Source organism: Aedes albopictus, unplaced genomic scaffold (assembly GCF_035046485.1).
Source record: "Aedes albopictus strain Foshan unplaced genomic scaffold, AalbF5 HiC_scaffold_16, whole genome shotgun sequence".
NCBI lineage: Eukaryota > Metazoa > Arthropoda > Insecta > Diptera > Culicidae > Aedes > Aedes albopictus.
Window position 1 is genome coordinate 100,550 of NW_026916936.1, and position 11,167 is coordinate 111,716.

Genomic DNA, 11,167 nt, shown 5'->3' on the forward strand with positions numbered 1-11,167 from the left:
CTGACAGGCATTGTTGTCAACATCTCTTTTGTTAAAACGGCCCCAAAATGTGCTGATCAAACGAAATTGGGCCCCTAATGTCACTACTGTCACTCTATGCTATAGGTATAGGCGTGTCAATGGCGTGGAATTTTCTGACCGTGTAGGAACATTTTTGGATTCCCAGTGCGAAAAATGTCGAGCTCCGTCACACAAGGTTGACCTCAAGTGTCAAAGTAGAACTATTTACCATTTTACTTATTTCATATTTTCTCATTATTCCTTTGTTTTTCAAGTTCGAGTAAAGTACAATTCCGATTAGAATACCATGCTTGAACGTATTATTCAATATAAGCAAGATTTCGTCTTTAATTTTAGGACCATATTCCTCCGGGGATTCATTCAGAAGTTTCTCCGGGGATTCCTTCAGGAATTCCTCCGGGGCTTCCTTCAGAAATTCCTCCGGGGATTTCTTCAGGAATTCCTCCGGGGATTCCTTCAGGAGTTCTTCCTGGGATTCCTTCATGAATTTCTCCGGGGATTCCTCCAGGAGTTCTTTCGGGGATTCCTTTAGGAGTTCCTCCTGGGTTTTCACCAGGATTAATCCGGGATTTACTGCATGAAATCTTCCGAAAATTCCACTAGGATTTCTTTCAGAAATATTTTCAGGAGAAGCTCCAGGAATTCTTGCAAAAATCCTTCTAGAATTTCTACCAGAAAGTTCTCCAGGTATTCTTCCACAAAATTCTTCAGGAATTCTTCTAATGTTTCCTCCAGGAATTTCTCCGAGGATTTCTCCAAGAATTTCTCCAAAGATTCCTCCAGGAAAATCTCCGGGGTATCCACAATGAACTTTTTCGAGGATTCCTCCAATAATTCCTTCGAGGATTCTTCCACAAACACAGACGCAGACTGTGGTTCCTCCAAGAAGTCCTTTAAGGATTCCTCTGGGAATTACTCCATGAATTCCTCCTGGGGGTTTTCCGGAAATTTATACAGGAATTTCTCCACAAACTCTTCCAGGAATTCTTACCGGAATTACTCTTCCAAAAATTCTTCCAGAATTCATCCAAAAATTCTTCCAGAAATAATTCATGGAATTTCTTCTGGTATTCTTCCTGGAATTCCTCCTAGAATTCTTCCAAGAATTCATCCAGGAAATCCTTTAGGAAATGCTCCAGGATTTCTTCACCCAATTTCTCCAGGAATTCTCCCAGGAGTTTCTCCAGAAATTCCTCCGGGGATTCCTTCAGGAATTCCTCCGGGGATTCTTTCAGGAATTCCTCCGGGGATTCCTTCAGGAATTCCTCCGGGGATTCCTTCAGGAATTCCTCCGGGGATTCCTTCAGGAATTCCTCCGGGGATTCCTTCAGGAATTCCTCCGGGGATTCCTTCAGGAATTCCTTCGGGGATTCCTTCAGGAATTCCTTCGGGGATTCCTTCAGGAATTCCTTCGGGGATTCCTTCAGGAATTCCTTCGGGGATTCCTTCAGGAATTCCTTCGGGGATTCCTTCAGGAATTCCTCCGGGGATTCCTGCAGGAGTTCCTCCGGGGATTCGTCCAGGAGTTCCTCCGGGGATTCCTCCAGGGGTTCCTCCGGGGATTCCTCCAGGAGTTCCACCGGGGATTCCTCCAGGAGTTCCTCCGGGGATTCCTCCAGGAGTTCCTCCGGGGATTCCTCTAGGAGTTCCTCCGGGGATTCCTCTAGGAGTTCCTCCGGGGATTCCTCTAGGAGTTCCTCCGGGGATTCCTCCAGGAGTTCCTCCGGGGATTCCTCCAGGAGTTCCTCCGGGGATTCCTCCAGGAGTTCCTCCGGGGATTCCGTCAGGAATTCCTTCGGGGATTCCTTCTGGAATTTCTCCGGGGATTCCTTCTGGAATTTCTCCGGGGATTCCTTCAGGAATTTCTCCGGGGATTCCTTCATGAATTCCTCCGGGGATTCCTTCAGGAGTTCTTCCTGGGATTCCTTCATGAATTTCTCCGGGGATTCCTCCAGGAGTTCTTTCGGGGATTCCTTTAGGAGTTCCTCCTGGGTTTTCACCAGGATTAATCCGGGATTTACTGCATGAAATCTTCCGAAAATTCCACTAGGATTTCTTTCAGAAATATTATCAGGAGAAGCTCCAGGAATTCTTGCAAAAATCCTTCTAGAATTTCTACCAGAAAATTCTCCAGGTATACTTCCAGAAAATTCTTCAGGAATTCTTCTAATGTTTCCTCCAGGAATTTCTCCGAGGATTTCTCCAAGAATTTCTCCAAAGATTCCTCCAGGAAAATCTCCGGGGCATCCACAATGAACTTTTTCGAGGATTCCTCCAAGAATTCCTTCGAGGATTCTTCCACAGACACAGACGCAGACTGTGGTTCCTCCAAGAAGTCCTTTAAGGATTCCTCTGGGAATTACTCCATGAATTCCTCCTGGGATTTTTCCGGAAATTTATACAGGAATTTCTCCACAAACTCTTCCAGGAATTCTTACCGGAATTACTCTTTCAAAAATTCTTCCAGAATTCATCCTAAAATTCTTCCAGAAATAATTCATGGAATTTCTTCTGGTATTCTTCCTGGAATTCCTCCTAGAATTCTTCCAAGAATTCATCCAGGAAATCCTTTAGGAAATGCTCCAGGATTTCTTCACCCAATTTCTCCAGGAATTCTCCCAGGAGTTTCTCCAGAAATTCCTCCGGGGATTCCTTCAGGAATTCCTCCGAGGATTCCTTCAGGAATTCCTCCGGGGATTCCTTCAGGAATTCCTCCGGGGATTCCTTCAGGAATTCCTCCGGGGATTCCTTCAGGAATTCCTCCGGGGATTCCTTCAGGAATTCCTCCGGGGATTCCTTCAGGAATTCCTCCGGGTATTCCTTCAGGAATTCCTCCGGGGATTCCTTCAGGAATTCCTTCGGGGATTCCTTCAGGAATTCCTTCGGGGATTCCTTCAGGAATTCCTTCGGGGATTCCTTCAGGAATTCCTTCGGGGATTCCTTCAGGAATTCCTCCGGGGATTCCTTCAGGAATTCCTCCGGGGATTCCTGCAGGAGTTCCTCCGGGGATTCGTCCAGGAGTTCCTCCGGGGATTCCTCCAGGGGTTCCTCCGGGGATTCCTCCAGGAGTTCCACCGGGGATTCCTCCAGGAGTTCCTCCGGGGATTCCTCCAGGAGTTCCTCCGGGGATTCCTCTAGGAGTTCCTCCGGGGATTCCTCTAGGAGTTCCTCCGGGGATTCCTCTAGGAGTTCCTCCGGGGATTCCTCCAGGGGTTCCTCCGGGGATTCCTCCAGGAGTTCCTCCGGGGATTCCGTCAGGAATTCCTTCGGGGATTCCTTCTGGAATTTCTCCGGGGATTCCTTCAGGAATTTCTCCGGGGATTCCTTCAGGAATTTCTCCGGGGATTCCTTCATAAATTCCTCCGGGGATTCCTTCAGGAGTTCTTCCTGGGATTCCTTCATGAATTTCTCCGGGGATTCCTCCAGGAGTTCTTTCGGGGATTCCTTTAGGAGTTCCTCCTGGGTTTTCACCAGGATTAATCCGGGATTTACTGCATGAAATCTTCCGAAAATTCCACTAGGATTTCTTTCAGAAATATTATCAGGAGAAGCTCCAGGAATTCTTGCAAAAATCCTTCTAGAATTTCTACCAGAAAATTCTCCAGGTATTCTTCCAGAAAATTCTTCAGGAATTCTTCTAATGTTTCCTCCAGGAATTTCTCCGAGGATTTCTCCAAGAATTTCTCCAAAGATTCCTCCAGGAAAATCTCCGGGGCATCCACAATGAACTTTTTCGAGGATTCCTCCAAGAATTCCTTCGAGGATTCTTCCACAGACACAGACGCAGACTGTGGTTCCTCCAAGAAGTCCTTTAAGGATTCCTCTGGGAATTACTCCATGAATTCCTCCTGGGGGTTTTCCGGAAATTTATACAGGAATTTCTCCACAAACTCTTCCAGGAATTCTTACCGGAATTACTCTTCCAAAAATTCTTCCAGAATTCATCCAAAAATTCTTCCAGAAATAATTCATGGAATTTCTTCTGGTATTCTTCCTGGAATTCCTCCTAGAATTCTTCCAAGAATTCATCCAGGAAATCCTTTAGGAAATGCTCCAGGATTTCTTCACCCAATTTCTCCAGGAATTCTCCCAGGAGTTTCTCCAGAAATTCCTCCGGGGATTCCTTCAGGAATTCCTCCGGGGATTCTTTCAGGAATTCCTCCGGGGATTCCTTCAGGAATTCCTCCGGGGATTCCTTCAGGAATTCCTCCGGGGATTCCTTCAGGAATTCCTCCGGGGATTCCTTCAGGAATTCCTCCGGGGATTCCTTCAGGAATTCCTTCGGGGATTCCTTCAGGAATTCCTTCGGGGATTCCTTCAGGAATTCCTTCGGGGATTCCTTCAGGAATTCCTTCGGGGATTCCTTCAGGAATTCCTTCGGGGATTCCTTCAGGAATTCCTCCGGGGATTCCTGCAGGAGTTCCTCCGGGGATTCGTCCAGGAGTTCCTCCGGGGATTCCTCCAGGGGTTCCTCCGGGGATTCCTCCAGGAGTTCCACCGGGGATTCCTCCAGGAGTTCCTCCGGGGATTCCTCCAGGAGTTCCTCCGGGGATTCCTCTAGGAGTTCCTCCGGGGATTCCTCTAGGAGTTCCTCCGGGGATTCCTCTAGGAGTTCCTCCGGGGATTCCTCCAGGAGTTCCTCCGGGGATTCCTCCAGGAGTTCCTCCGGGGATTCCTCCAGGAGTTCCTCCGGGGATTCCGTCAGGAATTCCTTCGGGGATTCCTTCTGGAATTTCTCCGGGGATTCCTTCTGGAATTTCTCCGGGGATTCCTTCAGGAATTTCTCCGGGGATTCCTTCATGAATTCCTCCGGGGATTCCTTCAGGAGTTCTTCCTGGGATTCCTTCATGAATTTCTCCGGGGATTCCTCCAGGAGTTCTTTCGGGGATTCCTTTAGGAGTTCCTCCTGGGTTTTCACCAGGATTAATCCGGGATTTACTGCATGAAATCTTCCGAAAATTCCACTAGGATTTCTTTCAGAAATATTATCAGGAGAAGCTCCAGGAATTCTTGCAAAAATCCTTCTAGAATTTCTACCAGAAAATTCTCCAGGTATACTTCCAGAAAATTCTTCAGGAATTCTTCTAATGTTTCCTCCAGGAATTTCTCCGAGGATTTCTCCAAGAATTTCTCCAAAGATTCCTCCAGGAAAATCTCCGGGGCATCCACAATGAACTTTTTCGAGGATTCCTCCAAGAATTCCTTCGAGGATTCTTCCACAGACACAGACGCAGACTGTGGTTCCTCCAAGAAGTCCTTTAAGGATTCCTCTGGGAATTACTCCATGAATTCCTCCTGGGATTTTTCCGGAAATTTATACAGGAATTTCTCCACAAACTCTTCCAGGAATTCTTACCGGAATTACTCTTTCAAAAATTCTTCCAGAATTCATCCTAAAATTCTTCCAGAAATAATTCATGGAATTTCTTCTGGTATTCTTCCTGGAATTCCTCCTAGAATTCTTCCAAGAATTCATCCAGGAAATCCTTTAGGAAATGCTCCAGGATTTCTTCACCCAATTTCTCCAGGAATTCTCCCAGGAGTTTCTCCAGAAATTCCTCCGGGGATTCCTTCAGGAATTCCTCCGAGGATTCCTTCAGGAATTCCTCCGGGGATTCCTTCAGGAATTCCTCCGGGGATTCCTTCAGGAATTCCTCCGGGGATTCCTTCAGGAATTCCTCCGGGGATTCCTTCAGGAATTCCTCCGGGGATTCCTTCAGGAATTCCTCCGGGTATTCCTTCAGGAATTCCTCCGGGGATTCCTTCAGGAATTCCTTCGGGGATTCCTTCAGGAATTCCTTCGGGGATTCCTTCAGGAATTCCTTCGGGGATTCCTTCAGGAATTCCTTCGGGGATTCCTTCAGGAATTCCTCCGGGGATTCCTGCAGGAGTTCCTCCGGGGATTCGTCCAGGAGTTCCTCCGGGGATTCCTCCAGGGGTTCCTCCGGGGATTCCTCCAGGAGTTCCACCGGGGATTCCTCCAGGAGTTCCTCCGGGGATTCCTCCAGGAGTTCCTCCGGGGATTCCTCTAGGAGTTCCTCCGGGGATTCCTCTAGGAGTTCCTCCGGGGATTCCTCTAGGAGTTCCTCCGGGGATTCCTCCAGGGGTTCCTCCGGGGATTCCTCCAGGAGTTCCTCCGGGGATTCCGTCAGGAATTCCTTCGGGGATTCCTTCTGGAATTTCTCCGGGGATTCCTTCAGGAATTTCTCCGGGGATTCCTTCAGGAATTTCTCCGGGGATTCCTTCATAAATTCCTCCGGGGATTCCTTCAGGAGTTCTTCCTGGGATTCCTTCATGAATTTCTCCGGGGATTCCTCCAGGAGTTCTTTCGGGGATTACTTTAGGAGTTCCTCCTGGGTTTTCACCAGGATTAATCCGGGATTTACTGCATGAAATCTTCCGAAAATTCCACTAGGATTTCTTTCAGAAATATTATCAGGAGAAGCTCCAGGAATTCTTGCAAAAATCCTTCTAGAATTTCTACCAGAAAATTCTCCAGGTATTCTTCCAGAAAATTCTTCAGGAATTCTTCTAATGTTTCCTCCAGGAATTTCTCCGAGGATTTCTCCAAGAATTTCTCCAAAGATTCCTCCAGGAAAATCTCCGGGGCATCCACAATGAACTTTTTCGAGGATTCCTCCAAGAATTCCTTCGAGGATTCTTCCACAGACACAGACGCAGACTGTGGTTCCTCCAAGAAGTCCTTTAAGGATTCCTCTGGGAATTACTCCATGAATTCCTCCTGGGATTTTTCCGGAAATTTATACAGGAATTTCTCCACAAACTCTTCCAGGAATTCTTACCGGAATTACTCTTTCAAAAATTCTTCCAGAATTCATCCTAAAATTCTTCCAGAAATAATTCATGGAATTTCTTCTGGTATTCTTCCTGGAATTCCTCCTAGAATTCTTCCAAGAATTCATCCAGGAAATCCTTTAGGAAATGCTCCAGGATTTCTTCACCCAATTTCCCCAGGAATTCTCCCAGGAGTTTCTCCAGAAATTCCTCCGGGGATTCCTTCAGGAATTCCTCCGGGGATTCCTTCAGGAATTCCTCCGGGGATTCCTTCAGGAATTCCTCCGGGGATTCCTTCAGGAATTCCTGCGGGGATTCCTTCAGGAATTCCTCGGGGTATTCCTTCAGGAATTCCTCCGGGGATTCCTTCAGGAATTCCTTCGGGGATTCCTTCAGGAATTCCTTCGGGGATTCCTTCAGGAATTCCTTCGGGGATTCCTTCAGGAATTCCTCCGGGGATTCCTGCAGGAGTTCCTCCGGGGATTCGTCCAGGAGTTCCTCCGGGGATTCCTCCAGGGGTTCCTCCGGGGATTCCTCCAGGAGTTCCACCGGGGATTCCTCCAGGAGTTCCTCCGGGGATTCCTCCAGGAGTTCCTCCGGGGATTCCTCTAGGAGTTCCTCCGGGGATTCCTCTAGGAGTTCCTCCGGGGATTCCTCTAGGAGTTCCTCCGGGGATTCCTCCAGGGGTTCCTCCGGGGATTCCTCCAGGAGTTCCTCCGGGGATTCCGTCAGGAATTCCTTCGGGGATTCCTTCTGGAATTTCTCCGGGGATTCCTTCAGGAATTTCTCCGGGGATTCCTTCAGGAATTTCTCCGGGGATTCCTTCATAAATTCCTCCGGGGATTCCTTCAGGAGTTCTTCCTGGGATTCCTTCATGAATTTCTCCGGGGATTCCTCCAGGAGTTCTTTCGGGGATTCCTTTAGGAGTTCCTCCTGGGTTTTCACCAGGATTAATCCGGGATTTACTGCATGAAATCTTCCGAAAATTCCACTAGGATTTCTTTCAGAAATATTTTCAGGAGAAGCTCCAGGAATTCTTGCAAAAATCCTTCTAGAATTTCTACCAGAAAATTCTCCAGGTATTCTTCCAGAAAATTCTTCAGGAATTCTTCTAATGTTTCCTCCAGGAATTTCTCCGAGGATTTCTCCAAGAATTTCTCCAAAGATTCCTCCAGGAAAATCTCCGGGGCATCCACAATGAACTTTTTCGAGGATTCCTCCAAGAATTCCTTCGAGGATTCTTCCACAGACACAGACGCAGACTGTGGTTCCTCCAAGAAGTCCTTTAAGGATTCCTCTGGGAATTACTCCATGAATTCCTCCTGAGATTTTTCCGGAAATTTATACAGGAATTTCTCCACAAACTCTTCCAGGAATTCTTACCGGAATTACTCTTTCAAAAATTCTTCCAGAATTCATCCAAAAATTCTTCCAGAAATAATTCATGGAATTTCTTCTGGTATTCTTCCTGGAATTCCTCCTAGAATTCTTCCACGAATTCATCCAGGAAATCCTTTAGGAAATGCTCCAGGATTTCTTCACCCAATTTCTCCAGGTATTCTCCCAGGAGTTTCTCCAGAAATTTTTCCAAGATTTTCTTCCAGGAAATCCTCCAAGTATTCTTCCCGAATTCGTCTAGGAATTATAATGAAATATTTTTAACACAAACAGACGTAACTCTTAGAGGAAATTCATCAAAAACTTTTGTCCGGGTCATTTTCATGAGCACACTGGCACCTGTTGGTAGAACCGCACGCGACACTGTCGGCCATGATGGATTTCTATTTGACATTTTTCTGACACGCACACTACTACACAAATTGCCTGTAGGTAATTTTCGTTTGCATCATTCAGCAACATGTACACTGGCAAACGTCAATGCGATTCAACACTAGCGCCTCTGTTGGAAAGATCGCGCAAATCAAATGCAATTTGAATTGGTCGTTAAATACATGTGCAAAGCCGTTTTGAAGAGTGTTACGTTTGTTTGTCTGTGGAATAATTGTTTTATGTGTTTAAAGTTTAATATTCGCGTTCTGTGTATTATTGTGAATTTTCCCCTAGTATTACTGAATTCTGCACATTTATAGGGTTCTGGCAGAATAGAGGCTAATTAAATGCAATCCTTTTTCGATTGCCAACATTCAGGCCATTTCGGGCCGCGTTTAAGTACTAGAGATGTAAACCTTTCCTTGACACAGACTTCAAGTTCTAGAACTCTAGTTATGAAACCCGAATCGAGGTGCCCCTTAGGATTAGAAATTCCTAGACCAAAACAAGCTATAAATGCAGCAACAGATGCTGCGAACTAAAAGGCAAACTGCCAAACAAAATACAATTCTAGGATGACTGATGGACCAATAACAATGATGAAACCTCGTCATCTTGGGTTCAGACTTCGTTATCCATTCGGATATTTGGGCATAATTTATGCTTGGTGTTGCATGTTAGTAATTTGTGTTGTGTTTTGTACATTTGTAGGGTTCCATTTTGTTTGCTGTCCAATGTGGATTTGAAATGAAAAAAAAATAAGTGCATTTGGAGTGTTCTCGCCCAACGTGAGACACGATGCATTTGTAGTGTTCTGATTATTTCTTGTTACACTCTATATAAACTCTTTTTCAATTTCAAACAAGGCGTCACTTTGATTCGTTTAAGGAGAAATGTAGGAGAGTTTTCAGAAAAAAAACACAACAGTCTTCAGCAACATATTTAGGAACTCTTAAGAAACCATTTTACAAACCTTAGAGAAGAGATACTCTTATTAAGCGCTCCAGATGTCTTATAATTTTAGCTTAGCTTAGGCTAATTGCACATAACTATGGTTGTTACTTCGTGATTCGAAAACCAAATGCAAGAATACTAGGGTGAATTTCCAAAAATCAACTACGAAGCAACGAAGGTCAAATAAGAGATGGACTTTTGAAAGGCAAAGCTTAAAATGTACAAGCCTATGTTTGATCAACATAATTTTATTTGTCTCCCCACCAGTTTTTGAGGGCGTTCCATTGCTCGGACACCTTTTGCTTCAGTTTTTTCCAAAGATTTTTCTCTTCCGGCTTCGGCGTCATCCCATCCGGAGTCACTTCTGCATCGGTGTTCTCTTCTGGCTGTTCCCCAATCGATCGCAAATCGGTCAACAAGTGACTGTGGAAGTCCTTCAGTTTGTCTACGACGAGTCCGATGGCCTTCATGAGAGATTCCTCCTCTTCCCGAACGGTGGGCGGTCCAACAGCAGCAGTCCCAAACTCGGCTTGAGTGGCGACAGACGTCGCTAGGGCACAGAGGCAGATGGCGACCACGGTGTACGAATGGAACAGCATGGCTGGCTCATGTGAACTAGAGTTGGTCACTGCGGACTGCCATTTGGAAATATTTGGATTTTGAGGGGGTGTTTGTAAAGCTATTTACTTGGCTAGGCGTAGAAAAGCAATTTATGGATTGGCAACGGTACCGTGATAAGAGGCTGTTGCGCTGTTCAGCTACGTAGAGAAACGATAGCTGGCTCATTCAGTTCTGGGGCAGTGAATTCTTGAAATTTACTGATAAAAAGTTCAAGTAAAATTTACAAGCAATAGAAGAATAAATTTTTAAATTTTTAAATTTTTAAATTTTCAAATTTTTAAGTTTTTAAGTTTTTAAATTTTTAAGTTTTTAAATTTTTAAATTTTTAAATTTTTAAATTTTTAAATTTTTAAATTTTTAAATTTTTAAATTTTTAAATTTTTAAATTTTTAAATTTTTAAATTTTTAAATTTTTAAATTTTTAAATTTTTAAATTTTTAAATTTTTAAATTTTTAAATTTTTAAATTTTTAAATTTTTAAATTTTTAAATTTTTAAATTTTTAAATTTTTAAATTTTTAAATTTTTAAATTTTTAAATTTTTAAATTTTTAAATTTTTAAATTTTTAAATTTTTAAATTTTTAAATTTTTAAATTTTTAAATTTTTAAATTTTTAAATTTTTAAATTTTTAAATTTTTAAATTTTTAAATTTTTAAATTTTTAAATTTTTAAATTTTTAAATTTTTAAATTTTTAAATTTTTAAATTTTTAAATTTTTAAATTTTTAAATTTTTAAATTTTTAAATTTTTAAATTTTTAAATTTTTAAATTTTTAAATTTTTAAATTTTTAAATTTTTAAATTTTTAAATTTTTAAATTTTTAAATTTTTAAATTTTTAAATTTTTAAATTTTTAAATTTTTAAATTTTTAAATTTTTAAATTTTTAAATTTTTAAATTTTTAAATTTTTAAATTTTTAAATTTTAAAATTTTAAAATTTTTAAATTTTTAAATTTTTAAATTTTTAAATTTTTAAATTTTTAAATTTTTAAATTTTTAAATTTT